The sequence below is a fragment of the Nymphaea colorata genome, chromosome 14 (assembly GCF_008831285.2).
Source record: "Nymphaea colorata isolate Beijing-Zhang1983 chromosome 14, ASM883128v2, whole genome shotgun sequence".
Taxonomy (NCBI): Eukaryota; Viridiplantae; Streptophyta; class Magnoliopsida; order Nymphaeales; family Nymphaeaceae; genus Nymphaea; species Nymphaea colorata.
The window spans coordinates 3,518,757-3,540,143 of NC_045151.1; the positions used below are offsets into that span (position 1 = coordinate 3,518,757).

The 21,387-nt window shown below is 35.1% G+C and overlaps 1 long non-coding RNA gene across 1 annotated transcript; it reads right to left on the reverse strand.

The window, feature by feature from the left end:
* Positions 1–10,522: 10,522 nt before the first annotated feature.
* On the reverse strand, positions 10,523–16,153 carry LOC116267713 (uncharacterized). The gene is made up of 3 exons (XR_004175652.2): positions 16,088–16,153; positions 12,286–12,395; positions 10,523–10,819 (listed from the first exon to the last, which is right to left on the reverse strand). It is a non-coding gene; the product is annotated as an uncharacterized LOC116267713 (long non-coding RNA).
* Positions 16,154–21,387: the final 5,234 nt, after the last annotated feature.

The window sequence follows — 21,387 nt, forward strand, 5'->3', positions numbered from 1 at the left end:
TTATTGGTTTCCTTGGTTTTGGTTTTTAAATTTGTGAATTATGTGTTATATATCAAATACGTCTTAGGGACATGATTATACAAAATAATTTACTTGATTAATTAAATAAATAATTGATAATTTGATAAATAATACTTTTTTATGAGTTCAACAGTTGTTTCATATTAAATATATTTATTTACGATTAATTTTCATATTTTTAAAAATATTCATTTTATTGAAATTTCTTGATAGAAGTTTTTTTTATTATTTTTAATTAAATAAATACATTATTTAAGATATCCTGTTTAGTTGATGTCTTAACCATAATAGTTATACAAAAACGTTTAATTAAATACAATGTTAATTATTAATTAATTAATTTTATGTGATATAGTTTGAATTAATTTAAGTTAAATGGTGTATATGATATATTTGACTATTATTATTATATGCAACTTCATAAAAGTCATTACCTCTTAATTACATTATACTCTCATGTACAATTTATATTCATCATAGTTCATCATTTTAATTTCACCGCTTTAAGTTGATGTGCTTGGCTAGACCCAACCATTTATAGGTTGCAACGGGAACACCAACTCAAGCTCTCGGATTCAGATATAACTTAAAATTCAGATTCAGATCGGATTCGGATCGAATATTCAGTATAACTTAAAATTCAGATTAAAATTTGGATTCGGATCATATTAAAATATAACTAAAATTTAGATTTTAAAGTGGGATTTATGGAATTCAAATTCAAATCTGAGTCCTAATATATGAATATCCGAAAGAAAAATCGAACTGATCTAAATCCGATCCGTTGACATTCAAGAGAAAATGACCTTAGCAACTATCCAACTAAAAAAATCAAAACATTTTACCCATTGTTCGTGTAGAAACATTGTCAGCTTCGTCACATGAGCTGCCACAATGCCCATCATCCATAAGTGGTAACTAAGGGTGAACAACGAGTCTAGCAACTCAAGCTCGAGCTCATTAAAGCTCAGCTAGTGGTTGAGTTCGAGCTGACTATTTTCAGCCGAGCTCAAGCTGATTTTTCAACTCCTTTGTTTAGTCAAGCCGAGTTCGAGTCAAACGAACTCGAATTTTTAAGCTCGACTCAAGTTAGTCCAATAAAAAATGAATAACAACTTCAGTGTATTTATTTCGTTTCTGGTTTGCTTCTCATTTCATACCACTGGTTCTCTCTTCACTTTCTTCGTCTTCAACATCATCCAAATGGAAGGTGCTCACTCCCTCAGCAAGTGGGGGTTTCATCCATCGCTTGCTGAAGCACAGGAACCCTTGCTCGTTCCCTCACTCCAGGGAGCGAGAACCCTCTCCAGCAGGCAAGAGCGAGGGTTTCAATAAATGACCATAAATGAATCATTCAAAAGTTCAGGAAAACCCTTGATCGGGTGTGAGGGTTTGAAAACCCTTGCTCAGGTGCAAGGGTTTCAAAACCAACGAAACCTTCGTTGGTTAGGTAGGGTTTCAAATGATATCAAATTTCTCAGATAAAATTGGGGTTTATCAAGTTCCTCATTTCTCATGATTCAGAAAAATCTCCCTTTCCCCACCACTGGAATCTCCAGTTTATTTGCTTTAAAAAATATTCTTGTTTTGGCATATGATGCATGACAATGGCCTGTCACCAACATGCAAAAACTAAAGAGCTTAAGAACAAAACGGATTTCAGCCCCAAACGTAAGTTATATTGGCAAAAGATGTTTAAAAAAAAATTCAAACATATTTTATTTTAATTAGAACGAGAAAATTTCAAATATAAAAAAAAATCCAACAAATTGACCAACTAAATGATACTCATGTTCCACCTAAGAGAACAAAATTTTCACGATGGATCGTAAATTTTAAAGCATTCAACTCACACGAGTAAATTACTTCAGTTTGTCCGTCCAACCCAAGAGATGATACTTACCGCTTTTGACCAAGTCGATCATTCTTTCTAATCGACTTTCAACCTTGCCCTAGCAAGTTCCTAGAGTACATTCCACTATTCGCTTAAGTTCAATAAGAAAACTTGAGAAAACAATATTGTGGCGATCACACTAATCGAACATAACCTAGTTACTTAACTTAGTGTTTATTCATAATTGATTACAAAGAACGACAAGGAATTTTGAGCCACGACGTATCTGTTCAAATTTCAAAGTACATGAGTTTCATTTGTTTTCCTGACAGTGGCATTGTCCAACCCATAGCAACTTAGAAACTCGATGAGTTTAGCAAATTCAATTGAGTCCAATATACTACGTTTCAGACCTATGGGACATTGAATATAATTCAGCCCAGCAATTTGAGACCACGCAATGTAACTTCTATTTAACTGATGCTTTACATCTTCTAAACATGGAAGGCAACCATCCAAGCACGTACAGTGGTTACCCTCTTTTATTTTCTCCCCAAGTCTCACTGCAGGTTTCAAATTGTACAGTGACATTCAAAAGTTTCTAACTTGATACTATATACAAATTTGACATCATTATCACAAGAAAACGAATGGATCTATTTTATGAAGTTCATCAAAGTTGAAGCATGTTGAGTAAGAATCACAATCAAGACACTTAAAGTCAACCATCCTAGGTTTGAAGCACCTCTTTTTATATACATATATGCTTTTGCACCTAAGGTGCAAACAACTTTGAAGGTGCATAACTGTTAAAGATACAACAATCCTTACACTGTATTGTATTAAAGGTTTTGGGCATATGGTCAACTTGCAGCAACCATTACTCGGTTGCAGACTTTGTTCTAAACTTCTAATATATTCACATGCAGTACAGCATTTTTAAAGCTAACTCACCTGTATTTGGTTATGGAAACTTCTGTATTGTTACCTGAGCTTATAAAATGGTCAAATGCGTGGCTTCAGTTGGTTTCTCAACTATGTCAACATCCAGAATTGAACCCTTAAAACCATAAGTTCAAGAGGATCACTACACCAGTCCTGATCTTTTCAAAAACAGCACTACCTTCTCCCAAAGACACTAAGGTCGTCACCACAAGCTAGGGCCACAACCTCTGCCTTGTCAACCAAAGATCCCCTTGGCAAAAGGTCATGCCCTTCAACAACGGAAGACACTTAGTGAGAAAAATTTCTTACAACCACTTAATACGTCGTCAATTGATATTCAGAAAAAAAAAAATCAAAATCGGAAAAGGAAATCGATGCAGGTTGTTGCAGAATTCCAGTTGTTGTAGATTGGCATGAGGGTCTAGAGAGAGAGAGAGAGAGAACAAGCCTGAAAACAGAGGGCTTTTTTGGCCAGTCCTCATTTTTAACAGAAATAAAAGAGAGAGATGCTTGTACCTCGGTTGCCATCACCGCTCTCCGCCTACTGGTGGTGGTCTGCTGCCGCCGTCTACCGATGGGTGATGACATATGCGAGCAAAAGCGTTTTCGTTTTCCTAAAAAAAGATGGTTTCGTCCAACCATAAACTTTCATATTAGATATGGATCCAAATCAGGGCATATCCAACCCATTGAAATATCAACCAGATAAGCAAAACAAAATTTAAGAACAAGAAGATCAAACAAGATGAATACCAATGTTTATACCCCTGTTCACGCAAAAAATTATGCATTATTTTTCACATGTAACAAGATGGGTAGAATTAAAAAAACTGATTTTCATGAAAAACAAATGCTTACCAATGGGCATGTCATCAATTGTGTAGTCCATGAATTTTGAACACCACATTGTTAAAATATAAATCCTTCACCAGCACGTTGAAGAGGAGTCTCTTAGGATTCCACCTCCTTGTAGAATGTGTTAAGATATTTAATGTCCTTGTAACATGTGAAGAGTCTCCTAGGATTCTATGTTGTAGTTAATATCCTTGTTATATGGGAAGTCTCCTAGGATTCTATGTTGTAGTTAATATCCTTGTAATATGTGAAGTCTCTTAGGTTTCTATAATGTAATTAATGTCCTTGGAGCTTGTGAAATCTCCTAGGATTCTACGATTGGAGACTCTTAGAATTCTGGAAATGAGATTATAAATAGAGGCCGTGCAAACCATTTTGGCTACGGCTTCTTCTCCTCAGTTTCTTCTTGTTTTCATTCTCTCTCTCCCTCTCTCTCTCTCTCTCTCTCTCTCTATCTCTATCTTCCTGCGTAAGTGCTGTTTTCTGGTTACAGATATTGGTGCTAGATTTCTATCATGGTATCAGAGCGCCAGGTTACGTTATCTCTACCAAACGAAATGCCCAAACAGGTCTGATCTGGTTAGAACTCTTTTTTCATCTTGTCTCTATCCTGAATTTACTTTTCTCTTGCGCAATTCTTGTTCCTTTTTCTTCTTGCTTACCCAAGGACACATCTTGTTATATCGTGTCTTCTTTCCCTCTCATCTTCTACCTATATACCATTTCTTTCTGCTGTCATGGAAAACCTTTCGCATTCTGGCATGTCCTCAAGTTTTCTTCCTCACCTTATTACCGAAAAACTCAACCATGAGAATTATCTGATCTGGAAAAGGCAAATCATGCCTTTCATAAGAAGTCAAGGCCTCTTTGGACATCTCGATGGTTCAACAAAGGCTCCACCAATATTCGTCTTACAGGAAATAAAAAATGAGGCAGGAGAAGTTATTGTTGTTCATGAAGACAACAATCCTAAACATGCTATGTGGATGAGACGTGATCAAAGTCTGGTTGCGTATATTTTGTCCACTTTATCTCAACAAGTGTTACTTTCAGTTTCTGATGATTGTACTGCAGAAGAATTATGGGAAACCCTTGCTGATACCTTTTCCCAAATATCAGAAGCTCGAATTATGTACTTAAAGAAAGAATTTCATAATTTAAGCAAAGGTTCAACGTCTATCATGGATTATTTGGGGCGTATTAAGGCCGTCGCAGACCAACTTGCTGCCTCAGGGAATAACATTTCTGATAAGGAAAAGGTGCAGCAAACCTTGAATGGACTTGGGCATGATTATCATGCTTTTATTACAGCTCTTGAGGTCCTTCCTGTTCTGCCTTCCTTCAACGAACTACAAGGTAAACTTCTCCAACATGAAATGAACATGAAAAGAGTCATTGAAAGGACTGATCAAGGGAACTCCCAAAATGTGTTGGCTATGAATGTAAAGTTTGGTAAGAGCCATGGGAGCTCCAACCATGGTGGTCGTGGCATTCTACCAACACCACATAACCAAGGTATGTCTCCTTTGGATACTTCAAGAAAAATACCAATTTGTTTTCAGTGCAATAAGAAAGGACACATGAAGGCACAATGTTGGTTTAATCCTCAAAATAAAAACAAAGGGGTAACACATGATTATAAACAAGGAGGACAAAGTTCTAAATCCACCGCTGAAGATATGCAACAGCTATTGATGACCGCATTCTCAAAGATGACTATAAAGCAAAATGAGCAGGGAGAATGGTTCTTGGATTCAGGTGCAGCTACCCATGTGACAGGAAATGCAGGTAAATTGACTAACTTATCCCCTCATTACGGTAGAAGTTGCATTATAACAGGTGATGGAAAATCTCATCCTATTACACATATTGGAAATGCACATATTCCATTGTCATCCTCGTCTCTATCACTGTCTAATGTTGTTCTTGCTCCCAATATCAAAAAGAACATCATATCCATTTCTAAACTCATTGATGATACAAGCTCTTCTGTTGAATTCACACCTTCTTCTGTCTATGTCAAGGACCTCCAAACGAAGAAAATGTTCGCTAGAGGGGAGCGTCAAGGGAATATGTACGTCCTCAAGGAATGTCTACCCAAGGATTCATCCACTTTTGATATAGGATTGAAGACATTTTCTCTTTCTCATAATGCGTCATCAGTGCCAAGTTCTTGCCATTTTCAATCAAAAGTAAGGGGCCCTAACCAATTTTTGGAGTCTGATTTGTGGCATAGTCGGCTAGGACACTGTGGTCGACATTTCATTGAAAAACTTGTCACAGATAGTCTCATTCCAAGATCAAGTTTACCTCTTACTTCAAGTGTCAAAAAATGTTCAAGTTGTGGACTTTGTAAGAGTCATGTTTTACCTTTCCATAATATAAATCAAAGGGCTTCCAAACCTTTTGAAACTATTTTTTCTGATGTATGGGGGCCAGCCCCTATTGATTCCATGTCTGGGTCAAGATATTATGTCTTATTCATTGACTCTTACTCACGTTTCACCTGGATTTACTTCATGAAACACAAATCAGAAGTACCTCACATATTTCGAAACTTCTATGTCATGATTTAAACTAAATTTTCATCCAATGTGGTGCATTTTCAATGTGATGGAGGGGGAGAATATTCCTCGCTTGATTTTATTGAATTTCTACGTGAAAAAGGGATAACTAGACAAATTTCCTGCCCTTACACACCACAACAAAATGGTGTAGTTGAGCGGAAACATCGACATATAGTTGAAAGCGCCATGAGCATGATGCATGATACTAATGTGCCCATTTCCTTGTGGACTGAAGCCTTCCATACTGCTGTATACATAATAAATTGTTTGCCTATGACACTCTTGATGTTTAAATCGCCATATTTTACACTCTTAGGCAAACAACCTGATTACAAGAACTTGAAGGTTTTTGGTTGTGTATGCTATGTTCATGTTGATGCTGCCTTGAGGAACAAGTTTCAAGACAAAGCTATTCAATGTAGATTCGTTGGATATGCTGATGAATATAAAGGTTTTCGATGCTATGATCCAACAACTAAACGTATCAAAACTTCAAGAAATGTCATTTTTGATGAACATAGTTTTGATAATACAAATGAAATGCCTATGACCATTGAATCTTATGATCCCTGGACCAGTACACAGTTATTCAATGCAGATCCTGTTATAGAAAATGATGTGCCTCAAAGTGAAGATTCAGAGAGAGCAATACAACCGTCGGATATGGCTCAAAGTGAAAATCAAGAAGATCCAACACAATCATCAAGTCATCACGAAAACAATAATGAAGAACAGAGCAACGATGCACATCGGTATTCGGGTCTTATCTACAGTCGACGACTAAGGGACAAAGATGCTCACAGTGAAGAAGACAACATGCCCCATCTTAGAAGATCCCAACGCATTCGTCATCCCATTCACAGGTGGGTTAGCTATGATTCTTTATCACTTGATTTTCAGTTATTCATGGCAAAAGTTGGCAAGGAGGAAGAACCTACTTCATTTGATCAAGCATCAAAATCACATCATTGGAGAAAGACTATGAAAGAAGAAATGGATGCCTTGCATGAATGTGGAACATGGGAGATCGTTCCGAGGCCACACGAAAAGAACGTAGTGGGCTCCAAATGAGTATACAAAATTAAATACAAACCTGACGGCAGCATAGAAAGACACAAAGCAAGGTTAGTAGCAAAAGGGTTTACACAACAATATGGAGAAGATTATGATGAGACATTCAGCCCTGTGATCAAAATGGGAACAATTCGCGTGATTATATCATTGGCAGTTGAATATGGATGGAGACTATATCAAATGGACGTGAAGAATGCTTTTCTTCATGGTGATTTAAGGGAGGAAGTATATATGGAACAACCTCCAGGATACACGAAAGGAGACTCTCATGCATGGGTTTGCAAACTAAGAAAATCTATTTATGGACTTAAACAGGCCTCACGTTCGTGGTTTGACAGCTTCTCTTGCAAGATTCAAGAATGTGGTTTTCGGAGATGTCCTCTAGATCACTCTCTTTTCATTTATCGAAAGGAAAACATATTTACTTTACTTCTTATATATGTTGATGATATTGTTATCACAGGCAATTCAGAAAAACACATAGAAGAAGCTAAAGTTTTGATGATGCAAAACTTCAAAATGAAAGAGCTTGGTGATTTACGATTCTTTCTTGGAGTGGAGATTGATAGGCACAATAATCTCCTCACATTGACACAACAGAAATACACGTTGGATCTGCTGAAAAAGTCAGGTATGTCTGATTGTAAGCCTGTTGGAACTCCTAGTGTTCTAAATCAAAGACTAAGTACTCAAGATGGGGAGTTATATGAAGATCCTACGCAATATCGAAGTATTGTTGGGGCACTTCAATATCTTACATTTACTAGACCAGATATTATATATGCTGTGAATCAAGTATCTCAATTTATGCATGCACCTAGAGATACTCACATGGATGCTGTCAAAAGAATATTAAGATATCTTAAAGGGACAGCAGGAGATGGCTTAGTTAATGGTAAGAGTGAAAATATAACTACTGGACATCAACTTATGATATTCACAGATGCAGATTGGGCTGGAGATCCCGATCAAAAAAAGTCCATTTCTGGTTTTTGTATTTTCATTGGACGTAATCTTGTGTCATGGAGTTGTCGAAAGCAAAAGGCAGTAGCAAGATCCAGCACTGAAGCTGAATACAGATGCATGGCTGCAGGTACTGCTGAAGTTACATGGGTTAGACATTTGCTAGAAGACATTGGAGAAAAGATTAAAACATCAATGTTAATGTGCGATAATCAAAGCGCTATTAACATTACCTTTAATCCCGTACAACATGGTCGAACAAAGCACATTGAGATTGATCAACACTTTGTTAGACAAAAGGTGGAAGACAAGGAGATTCAGCCTATTTATGTTCGTACAGATGAGCAAGTTGCAGACTTATTTACAAAAGGATTAACAAAGGAACGATTCTGGTTTCTAAAAGGCAAGTTGTACATGGTGCAAAACCATGCACAACTTGAGGGAGGGTGTTAAAATATAAATCCTTCACCAGCACGTTGAAGAGGAGTCTCTTAGGATTCCACCTCCTTGTAGAATGTGTTAAGATATTTAATGTCCTTGTAACATGTGAAAAGTCTCCTAGGATTCTATGTTGTAGTTAATATCCTTGTTATATGGGAAGTCTCCTAGGATTCTATGTTGTAGTTAATATCCTTGTAATATGTGAAGTCTCTTAGGTTTCTATAATGTAATTAATGTCCTTGGAGCTTGTGAAATCTCCTAGGATTCTACGATTGGAGACTCTTAGAATTCTGGAAATGAGATTATAAATAGAGGCCGTGCAAACCATTTTGGCTACGGCTTCTTCTCCTCAGTTTCTTCTTGTTTTCATTCTCTCTTTCCCTCTCTCTCTCTCTCTCTCTCTATCTCTATCTTCCTGCGTGAGTGCTGTTTTCTGGTTACAGATATTGGTGCTAGATTTCTATCACACATGTGCACATCTAGTTAATAGAAAAGCAATTGCACATATAAATTACATAATTGTAAAGAAAGTACTTAAAACTTATCATCTTAGATTGAATCTACAACGTTGCACCAACGGACAAATTTACCATTATTACACTCAATAAACAAGACACTATTGCTATGAAAGTAGATTACAGAAATACATGGCTAACATGGCTATAAAGAAGACTTTTAATCCTAGTCATGCAAAGAAAAACAAGACAGGAGAACATAGCCTAACGGGATTAATAAGTTTCCCATTTTCCAAGCCAAATTCACAAGAACATTTGTCCAATCCACAGCTTATTAAGAACTGAGGTAAGTGGAACACATACAGGCTGAATACCACACACAAAGTCCAGAGTCATCAGTGTAACAGCATCAATGACTTGCTCCTCCTGCTCCAAACCAGTTTTGGTAAGAATCAAGTATGCCAATGTATTTCCTGTCAACAACAGTCTTAATCAGTGTTATAAAAACCTCACTGTGAATCAAATTGGTTAGGGTGCCCATTTGCTGAATTGGCTGATTCAATGACTCAATCAGTTGGACTTAGAAACAAATATTATTTACTTTTGTCAAAGAATAAATAAAATAAGAAAAATCTTAAAAGACTTGAGAATATAACAAAAAAAGTGACAGATGGCAAGTCTATATCCACTGAATAGAATCAGTTTGCCAGCAATTTGATCCACACCTGTGATTCATAATTTATTTCTCTTTTGATCAAGATGATGGCCAAACAGCTCATAATATTTGGCATCTTCTGTTGCAGCATCGTTTCAACAGGCCAAAGTGACAAATGCTCACAGCAGAAAGAAAATAGGAGGAAAATGGAAAGTTGTGCTTATGGCAATTTTCAAAAGCAGCCTTCAGAATAGTGTTCAGGAGATGAGGAGTCCCCTCTGACTTTGCAGCTAAGAAAAGAGATGTTGTGGCAATCAACTGCATGGACAAAAAACTTGCATAAGTAATAAGTAACTCTCCCTGTGAGGCACATATCATTTCTAAGAAAGAACATGAATTTGCTTCTATTAGTGCATACATCCTATATGGAAAATATGGCCTCTTCTATTTAAGTCACTTTGTCATGTTTCTTCAATTTCTTTTTTTCCCTTTACAATTAGATTTTCCCGTGTACAAGGAAAAAAATGCTATAATACAGGTTTTCATACAAGAACTTACCTAAAGTCCAGCTTGAACTCTGCAAACCTTCTACATCAAATGTGCGAAATTTTGGAGGAAAGCAATATTTTATAGGCACAACATAATTGTGGTAATCTGTAAAGCAATTGTCTGTTCCATAAAAAAAAAGTCAAAAATAGAAAGAGCAGCATTAAAATCCTATATGACAATCTAGATGAACCCTTACTATCTTGGAGAAATTCAACAATGACATCAAAAGACAGTGGACACTTATGTCAAAACATAGAAGTACCAATAAGAACAAACACGAGAACATCCTTTTTAGTGACAATGAAGCTTATATACTTCCATTCTTTAATCGTTATTGACATCCCAAGCTGTGGAGGTGGACCTTCAGTTGAACTTGAGCATCAGATGACAATTGGTTTGGAAGAAGACAGAGCTTTACATGCTTGTTTGCATATCAGAGAGTACAATGCAAATGCCCCACCTGCAATAAAATTGAGCAACCAAAGGCAAGTCCTGCAATTAGATCTGATAACTAAGATTTAGTTACAAGCACAAAAAGAAAGCATGCTTTCAACTGTATGAATTGACATGTTAGCTCTGAAAATAAAAACACTATATGTGTACATTTGAACAGTGGGCCCAGTTCTAACCTTTTAGGCTGCACTAATACACCACTCAGCCATATCCACTTGCATTGTGATATTTTAGAAATGCCATAAGAATTCAAGCACTAGCTGCACATCATCAAATACATGTTCTTCTGTACTTGTGCATGTGCACATCTGTCTTTCTACTTGGGTATGAGAGAGAGACACACACGCACATGTTCATGACAGAGACTCTGAGTCATATCTTCCATATGCTTCAAACCACAACAAAAATTATGCACTAAACCACAACAAACATAAAAAGGAAATTTCTTGTCTCTAGTTGTATTAACTACTTTCGTTTTTCTAGAAAAGTTGTCGTTGAATGGTGAATGGCATCAGAGGCTCTTGGTTCACCGACTACAACAGGCCTGGCAGGCAACCAAGTTCAGGAAAACCCAAAATGTTAGGATCAAGTTCACGAATTCATGAAATGCATAAAATGCTACAAGTATTAGAAATTATTCTTGGGAATATATATATATATATATATATATATATATATATATATATATATATATATATATATATATATATATATATATATATATATATATATATCACTGTTCACCTTCTAATTCACGGGCATTACCTGCACAACATCTGGATAAGAACATCAAAAGCCAATAACACTCAACCAACATGAGACAAGAAGAAACTGAATACTAATCTAGTCCAAAACTATGAAGGACCCAGCTGTTGAAGCAAAGGCATGGGTGGGTAGTTGGTGACAATGAAGAATAACTCCACCCCCATTTTGTAAAACCATGTATTGCAAGCCAAGACAAATATTAGATGAAGCCAGGAACAAAACTCATGCAACTTAAAAGGATATAACTTTTCAAAAATGTCATAGTTCAAAACTGAACCAGTTCTTTTGAAAACAGAAGAAATATTCCATCCATGATATCCTCAACCCTAAGTCTAGGTTATGTCATTGAAATACAGGTTGAAGACAATTCAACGGGCTGAATACACTCGGTCAAGATGGAATAATGGGTCAGGTTCCCAAATGATCTTCCTCTCCTAAGATAGATGAAAAGATGGAAAGTATATTAGTAAAGAAATCAAACTATGCTATTCTATAGAATTTATAGAAAACAAATTTCCTCTTCAAAGAACAAAGCAACTCACTTCTTGTAAGGAACCATGAACCTTCACCATATTGTATGAAAATTAATTGGGGCTACATTAAGGCCTAAGGGGAAACATTTTTTTGACAATAAGACTGTCTTAGACAAGCACAAGCCACCAACTAAGAAGGAAAGGAAAAAAAGAAAGAAAAGAAAAAAATTTATACCAGACAACGGCTGCTAAAGCTTGTCTACAACAATGTGCTGCCTCATAGAGGCTTCCCTTTCTCACGACAAATTTGACCCGCCATCAGCAAAATTAGGCCACAAGTCATAACTGCAAATACAAGAAAAGGAGAATTATAAGAAAGATCTAAGCAATATTTAGAACTAGGCAAGAATAAGAGATGAAACCATACAATTTGAAGCAAAAGCCAATAATGTCATTAATGCTAGGAAGTACGTTGAACATGCCCAAATATAACTAAACAGATAAAATCATAAAAGCATTTAGCAACCAACAAAGAAAAACGTCAGTGCATGGAAGTCCGATATTCATATAACATGCATGCTGTAAGCAGGCCCTTTTCCAAAGCACGCTAGTTCATAGCTGGAAGGCGCTGTTGTGGCCAACAAGTCACAAGCTGATAGCAACAATTTTGGCCGCATTTCTATCTTATCCGATAGCGAGATGATCACATCTGCTATAATGCATTGATATTAACAATATGCAGCCGTTTTTACTTTGATATTTTCATCATACAACCCAATAGTATTTTACTGTACTTGTGTTAAAATTTAAAGATCAAAATGGCTTTCTAATTAAAATTTCAAAATTTTTAAAAGGGCATCCAACATACCGTAACACCTTAAAACAAATGCATTAGAATGAGATCAGGGGAAAAGACAGACAAGCCGTCCACACTGATTGAAACTGAACGCAAATCATTGACGGAGCCACATATGAACTGCCCACGTCAGCCCTTCAATGCTCATTTATTTTCACATTAACATATTCAACTATTTGCTCTGTTATATATATATATATACATATATATATGAAAATCCGCCACTGGAGCAAATGTTAGTGACTGAGCCTTGCCAGTACCTAACGACGGAATCATAGGTGAGAAATGTTGTATGGAATTATCTTTTTATCATTAGTTTAACCACATTTCCTGCTTCAATAAGGTCTCTAATAAAAGAAAGGAGCTTAAGGGGACAAAAAGAGAGCGTGAAGCCAATTCTACTGAGCCAATCATTTTATACGTGGTGGGCATGGGAGCATCGGATTGGGGATCAGCAGTTTGTGTCAGCATACGAAACAACACAACAGATAAGAGCATTTTCGAGGTGAACAACCAGTTTTTCATATGACAGAATCTGCATTATTTCCCCTCTCTCTCCCTTTATTGCTTTTTTGTTTTTCCATTGATGGGATTTAAAAGCAGGCGAAGAAGAAGACTAAGGCTGCGATGTGGGGAAAGGCAAACAGGAAACACAGGCTGTTTGGAAATAAAACGTGATAGAAAGAGGCAAGCCCACGCCATACCTCGACAGAGATGCGGAAGAGGAGCTGAAGCAGACCAGCGCTACGAGAATGAGCAGCTGCATGCGGAGAGCCTCTGCGAGAAGAAGACGACCCTTCTCCACGGGCAAGGACAAAAAAAAAAAAGAAATTGTGTGCTAATGGGCAGAAATTTTGTCCGCGCTGAAGAAGGAAAGAGGCGGGTAGAGATCGATAGACCTCCCCTCTCACCAAATTTTGAAAATCGACCCAAATATTATGTAGTATTTCAAAAACACACTTTAATTTTAAAAATTTCATAAATTGCCATTTTGAAAACTTACGGGCGTAACAGGGAGACTCACTACCGATAGATTCAATAGATTCGAGAGTGCATATGGGATGTCCGGAGCAACAAGTGATTTAGAGGCTTTAGGTGTTTGCGCTAGTGCAACAACTCCAAGAACTTATGGGGTGTCATCAGCAGTGAATTCTGCTCTTTGACGTGAATGGCTTTTCCTCCCACATTCTTGAGTATGAAGATGGATGACTAATCTTCTTTGGGGAAGCTTCATTGCATTAGATTCTTGTCCAGAATTTCCCAAATTAGGGGACTTTTAGGCAAGTGGTTTTTCCAAATTTTCTAAACTATTGATCATCCGATCGATGGGAGAAGAACAAGAAAGTTTATGAAAAGGGCCATTAGTATCTCAAGAAATCTTGGAGAACGAAAGTCTTTTTAAGGAAATTTCTTTTTGACTTTCAAAGAACAAAGATATATATAAGAATATACCCACATTTTCATAAACTAAATGAATATATACCTTCTAAAAAGTATAGATTCAAACAACAACAAGAACAATAATATGCAGCCTTACTAGAATAAGTCTATAGGAAGCATTGAAATAGGATGTAAAAGGACATGTTCATGATCATTTTCTAACAAAAGTTAATCACAAGCAAGACACCTTTGGTATTACTTCTATAATGTGGCCATTATCATGAGGAAAAGAACTTGTTCATCATGATGTTGTAGAGTTAAAACCTGCAAAAGTTATTCAGGGAGTTCCAAATCTAGAAATTTCAAGCCATTATTAGTTGTTTAATAGAATAAGTAAGCTGGGTTAAGCAAATTTATATGTTGAGAGATGCATTCCGGTGTTGAACTCTTGGCCTCCTTCAATCTTATCATGAAAGGTGTTCAGGTTAACACTCATGTCAAGTAAAATGGATCTCTTATCATATGGTTGTAATGCACCTTTAGTAATTCGAACATGCACGCTTGTTGTAGAAGTTTACAGCCAGATTTTGCACACACAAAAACAAGTTGGACCTGACAAAATGGTATTTCTAAAAGCTTATTGATTGAGATCGCACTCCAAGAATCTCAGCCTTGCTGAATTATTTAATCAAATTTGACTACACGGACGTAATGTGTATAATTAATTCTATAACTTTCAACTCTTGAAAAGCTCATATACCCATTACATACCAACAGGCCCAACCAGCTGCACTACCATCATTAGAGAGAAACTTACAGTAATATATATATATATATATATATATATATACAACTAGTCGAAACATCGTCAAAGTTGCTTGGAGGACTTGCCATTAGCATATATGGTTATGTAAATATTCAAACCATACATCGACGCCAAAATCACTTTATCCTTTTAATGCAATTTATGACTAATATAAAAATTTCCAGTTTATTCGTGTCCAAGATATTGCATGCTGACCCAGTTAAACCCCTCCAAATGAGCAGCAATCCAGATCGTCCTCAGAGGACCCTTCTTCGCAAAGATGAACTGGGTGTAAAACATTCTTCGACAACCCTGGAAACTTTAACCCTCACTCCAGCATAATCACGGCACCAATTTTCGGACCAGCTCGCCAGAAAAACACAAACTTAGCTCCTCCGATAACAATTGACTGATAGTGATACATAACAACAATCCATAACAATCAGTATGATATAACTTATAGTCTTATACCAACAACAGGTGCACAACCGCTAGAACCAATTATTATGGGCAAGTTCCGCCAGCTGCTCAGCCTACATCGTAGCAGATCTTTATGTTGCCAGAACAGTATTACAAATAGCTCCTCCTTTATCCCACTCTATGGTGAATGCTGACATTCAAGTAATATTCAAACTTTCAAAAATTATAATTATCACTAAGCAATCAAATGCGCAGCAAATTAAACATAAAAACGAATGCATCCATCCCACACTAGGTGCAACCAGCAATAAGTTCCAACTCTTTATAGGCCAAAATTCTAAAATCCAAAATTAGTAAATCACACAAAACAGTGCACGTGATTAGCAATTATAGTTGACCCTTATCAAATGCACGTGAATAGTGATTATAATTGACACCTAACAAACAGATTCTATTTCTTTAGTATAAAGAATTTTACCTCAACAAGAAGAAAGCGTAGAAACCTAAAAAGCAAGCAAAAAGTTCCAACTCAAATATGGTTATATGTAGTAGTAGTAGTAGTAGTAGTGGTGGTACCTGGAGAAATTCAGCAACAGAAACCGAGGAAGGGAATATAGAGATAGACATCTTGATCTTGTACCTAAAAAAAATGACCAGTTATATGAATTTGTAACTAAAAGAGTAGGCATAGTTTCCTTGTAAAGTGAAAAGCACACAAACCACGTGCAGTTTATTTTAGCATTTGATTCAACAAAAATGATAGTTTATCAATAATATACCGAATAACACATAACAAACTAAGGTCCATTTAGGTAACTCAACCTAAATCCACCTAATAACACCTTTAACCATACCCGAACATGAAGAGGATAACCATATAAACATGTAGATTTGAATCACGTTAACTACCTCAAACAACAAAACAATATGTGAATGTCAAACAAAATTATTCACAAAAGAACGGCCCTGAGAATGAAGAAACCAAAACACTGAAAGCAAGAGAGGTAGCATCTACTTTCCTCTCATAATCGACATCAGAAGACTGAACCATGTATTAGAACCAATATATAGAAAAGGAAACAAGAACTGTAGGATAACCATATAAGCAACCCTATGACCGGTAGGTTGCCGCCCTAAACCATCACATTGTACGGAGTTTTTCAAGAAACAAATGGACAAAGGAGAACACCTCAAGAAAACAAAACCAAGTCGGGAAAGATGGATCCCAATATGAGCGAATATTAGAAACAAGCCCAACAGCAACCAAACGGGCGACCCAAGGCGGTAGACCCAGCAGGGACAACAGCAACAACCTAAGCTGCGACCCACGACAGAACGAGCAGGAACCCGAGCGGCGGACTAACCGAAAGCGGTAGCAGACCCGATGGCGAGCCAAATATCAGAAATCAGCAACAACTTCAACAGAAGAACCCAAATAAAACCCCCAAAGCAGAGAGCCAAAATGAAATCAAACGGAAACCACGTACGAACACAAATGCAGGGTGGAGATGGCTGTCAGCAGCCATCGCCGGTGTGCCATCGCGATGGCAAACAAAACAGAAACAAGAGATGAAGAAATCAAGAACCCGTATAAATCTTTCCCCCCTCAATTCGGCATACCGGCGATGGTAAACAAAACAGAAACAAGAGATGAAGATACCAAGAACCCGTATACATCTTTCCCCTCTCAATTCGGCACACCGGCGATGGCAAACAAAACATAAAAAGAGATGAAGATATCAAGAACCCGTATAAATCTTTCCCCCCTCAATTCGGCACACCTGCGACGGCAAACAAAACAGAAACAAGAGAGACAGAGAATGAGTCTTGCCTGCCTGCTGCGAGTGCGCATCCAGATGACGAAAATGCCGCCACAGATCTCTCATCGTTTACAGCAGAAGCATCGCCCTCCGATGGTGATATTCTTTCCTCTGTAATCAACAATGACTCCTGCCAGTGGACGCTTCCACCTACTTACTATGACCCATGCAAAAATGTATTTTCAGAAAAAAAAAAAAAAAAAAAAAAAAAAAATTGTTCGTTGGAAAGGAAAAGAAAAACTACTACTCTGTCCTTCATTTATTTAGAAAATCGAATATTAAGAAAAAAGTCAACATCCAATCAAATTGGTTTCAGTTTTATATTCGAGACTCCACGTCAAATAAATATTGTATTATTCAATATTCATATCTTTTGAAAGCTGGCCCTTAATATGTCACAATGGGATTTTATGTATTTAAAAGTTAGATTCGAATGTGGGTGTAAAAACAAGTCTGATTTGGATCAAATTTGGATTGTGAATTTAAAAGGTCTGAATACAATTACACCTAATTCAAATTTTTTCTGTTGAAACATTCAAATTTGGAAAGCCCAAGTTTGGTTCGTAAATATTCTACGCTATTTGTTGGATGAAATCATGGAATTTAGAAAATGTTGGATAAAATCATACAAGTTAGTGAATTTATTGAACTTGTATCCATTAGACGAAATACGTGCTCCTATATATTGTTTAAATTAAAAAAAGTAATGTTTTTTCTTTCATCTGCAATACATAGAAGATATTAAACGTTTCATAATCTTTGATTCAACATTGTCAATAACATCTAATTAAATTTTATGCCTGCACAACAAATGAGAGAGCAACGTTAAATACATTTTGCTCGTTGTTTTTTTTTTAAATATAAAACAGATATGATATTTGTCGATATTATGTACTATACTATTTTGCCCTAAAACTTATCCTTCAGTATTCATCGCTTGGCTATGCCTCCCTTCACAAGTTCAGCACTTAGTTTCGCTTTGTTGCACCAAACAACATTGTATACTACCAATGATACATAGAAATCAATAAAATTGAGCAACTGTCCTTAAACTTATATGCAAAAAAAGTGCAGGGTAATACTAATAAGACTATGACAATAAATGAACCAAAAACTTGTGAAACCTTTTTACCATATTATCCTTATATATACGAATTACAAAAGGACCCATATGCAGACCAAAATGACCAACCTTTACTTTTTGTCCAAAACCAAATTCAAATGCAAAGCAAAGCAATTAGAAGAAAGCAATACCAAGTTATATTTAAAGTCTCGTTTTCTTGATAATTGTTTTTTCCTCATCGACTAGCTTCATTTATATAAAAGCTCTTTTCACAAAGCTCTTGAATTTCCCAAAAAATTGTTCTCGGAGAAAAGAATGAAAAGTTCAGATGCAGTCATAATAAAAATGACTAAAAATTCAAGATGTGTGTGTGTGTGCCAGAGAGAGAGAGAGAAAAAGGGAGAGAGAGAGAGTGTGTGTGTGTGTGAGTGATTGTCCATCTAGATGATATAAAAATCAATGAACTAGGCTATGCCATTCAAATGTTTGATTTGTCTATCCTCTTCTGCGAATCATTCACTGTTCACAAAGGGAAAGGAGCAACGACGACGCTAATTTTTATTTTAGAGCAATGAATTTTTATCTAGACGAATTGGAAATGTACACATGAATGCAAAAGGAAGACAAAGAGGCGACAGATAAACTTATTGGAACCAAACTCTTAGAGGGATCCGCAATTTTCTTTTCAAAAGTTTCAATTTCATCCACGTCCATTAAAGAAGGAACTAAAAGATTTCAAGAAACATTAGAGAAAAAAGGTGGAAACTCATTGACAAACCAATCGAAAGATTTTTGCAAAGGAAAATCACAACCCTAGATAGGGATGTTAACGGATCGGATTTGGATTGGATATCCGATCCGAATCACTTGTAAAAAATCAGATATGGTTAGCAATTTGACATCTGATTGAGAAATCGGACCGGATTTGTATTTAAGAAGAAACATCTGATCGGATACGGATTCGGATTCGGTTTTAAGTAAATATCTGATCGGATATTTAACCATCTTATCCGATCGGATACGGATTTGGATTCGGTTTTAGGTAAATATCTGATCGGATACTTAACCATCTTAACAAATATATCCGAATCCGAACCGTGAGTTGTTGAGTTGATATCCGAATCTGAATTACAGCTTGATATCTGAATCCGAACCGTGAGTTGATATCCCAATCCGAAACGCAAGTGTTGACATCCGAATCCGATGAGATAAAGTTTGAGTTGGTGTCCGACCTATGAATGGTTAAGCAAAAGATCTAACCAAGCGTACCAATTTAAAGTTATGACATATAAAGAATATAAACTATATATTAACGTATAATCTCATAGCTGATGGTTTTTCTGAAGTTGCATATAATAATAGTCATATAGTTACTATGTACACCCTCTAACTTAAATATTTGAAACTGGATCATATAAAACTAATTAATTAATAATTAATATTATATTTAATTAAACATTTTTGTGTAAACAAGCAAACTATTATAGTTAACGCATCAACTAAACAAAATATCATGATTAATGTATTTATTTAATTAAAAATAATAATAAAAAACTTCTATCAAGAAATTTCAATAAAATTAGTATTTTTAAAAATATGAAAATTAATCGCAAGTAAATATATTTAGTATGAAAAAACTCTTGAACTTATAAAAAAAGTTTTAATTTTTTAAAATAAAAATTATTTATTTAATCAATCAATTAAATCATTTTGTATAATCATATAATATGTCCAAAAGTCTTAAGTATTTTATATATAACACATAATTCACAATAAGTGATCATCATGAAATAATAGTTTACTCAATTAAAATATGTAATTAGTTAAAAATAAACCAATTAATTTATTCACAATTTTTATAACGAAAGCATGAAAGCTTCTTCACCGTGTATTTTAGCAGGAAATCTAAAACAATATATTTATTTAATTGAAAATAATAAAGAAAAGTTTATTAAAAAATCAAAAAATAAGAATTTTTAAAAATATGGAAAAAACACTTTTTAAAGCTATAAATTTTAATAGACTGTTATGTCAAATTGGTTTCAAGAATAACTATATTATATATTTTAAAAACGAAAGATGTCAAAATAAAACTAGTGGCATGTATGTCACCTATGAAAAAAAAGTTGATAGCAAAAAATATACTTTTTTTAAAACTAACTTAAAAGAAAATATGTTTTATAATAAATAGAAAATCTTAAACACATTATTATATTCATTTTAGTTGAAAGTTTCTGCACTGTGTATAATTACAAATAAATTATCTTATATATGATTGAACACTTGTTTTTACATATGTAACACAAAATATTTTGATTTACTCAATAAAATGAGTAAAAATCATTAAATGAGATCTTTTTTTAATGAAAAATAATATGAGTCACTTAATTTAATAATTTTCAATAAGTGATCATCATCAAATAATAGTTTTTTTTATGAGTTTAGCAATTTTTTGATATTAAATATATTGATTTGAGATTATGCACAGTGAAGATGCTTTCAACTTAAAATTAATATCATAATGCGTTTAAGATTTCTATTTATTATAAAACATATTTTTTTTGTATGATTTCCATATTTTTTCCACAAATTTTTCATATGATTTGTATATTTTTTTTTATAAGTTATTCATATGACATTTCATACTTTTTTCATATTAATTGTGCATATTGAACATTGATTTCATTATTTTTAAATAATAACATATTTTGATGGAGTAAACAATCATTTAATGATAATCACTTATTGAAAATTATTAAATCAAGTAACCTATACTATTTCTCATTTAAGAAAGACATTATTCAATGGTTTTTTTTTTATTTCATTGAGTTAATTAAAAAACTCTTGTTTTATATCTATAAAAAGAGTGTTTCAATGATACTAAACTTTCATTCTTCCACATCCTCATTAACTTTTTAGGTTAGTCCTCTTAGCTTTACTGCAATAAGTGTTTTTTTACATAAATTTGTATTATTTAATCAAATAATATAATT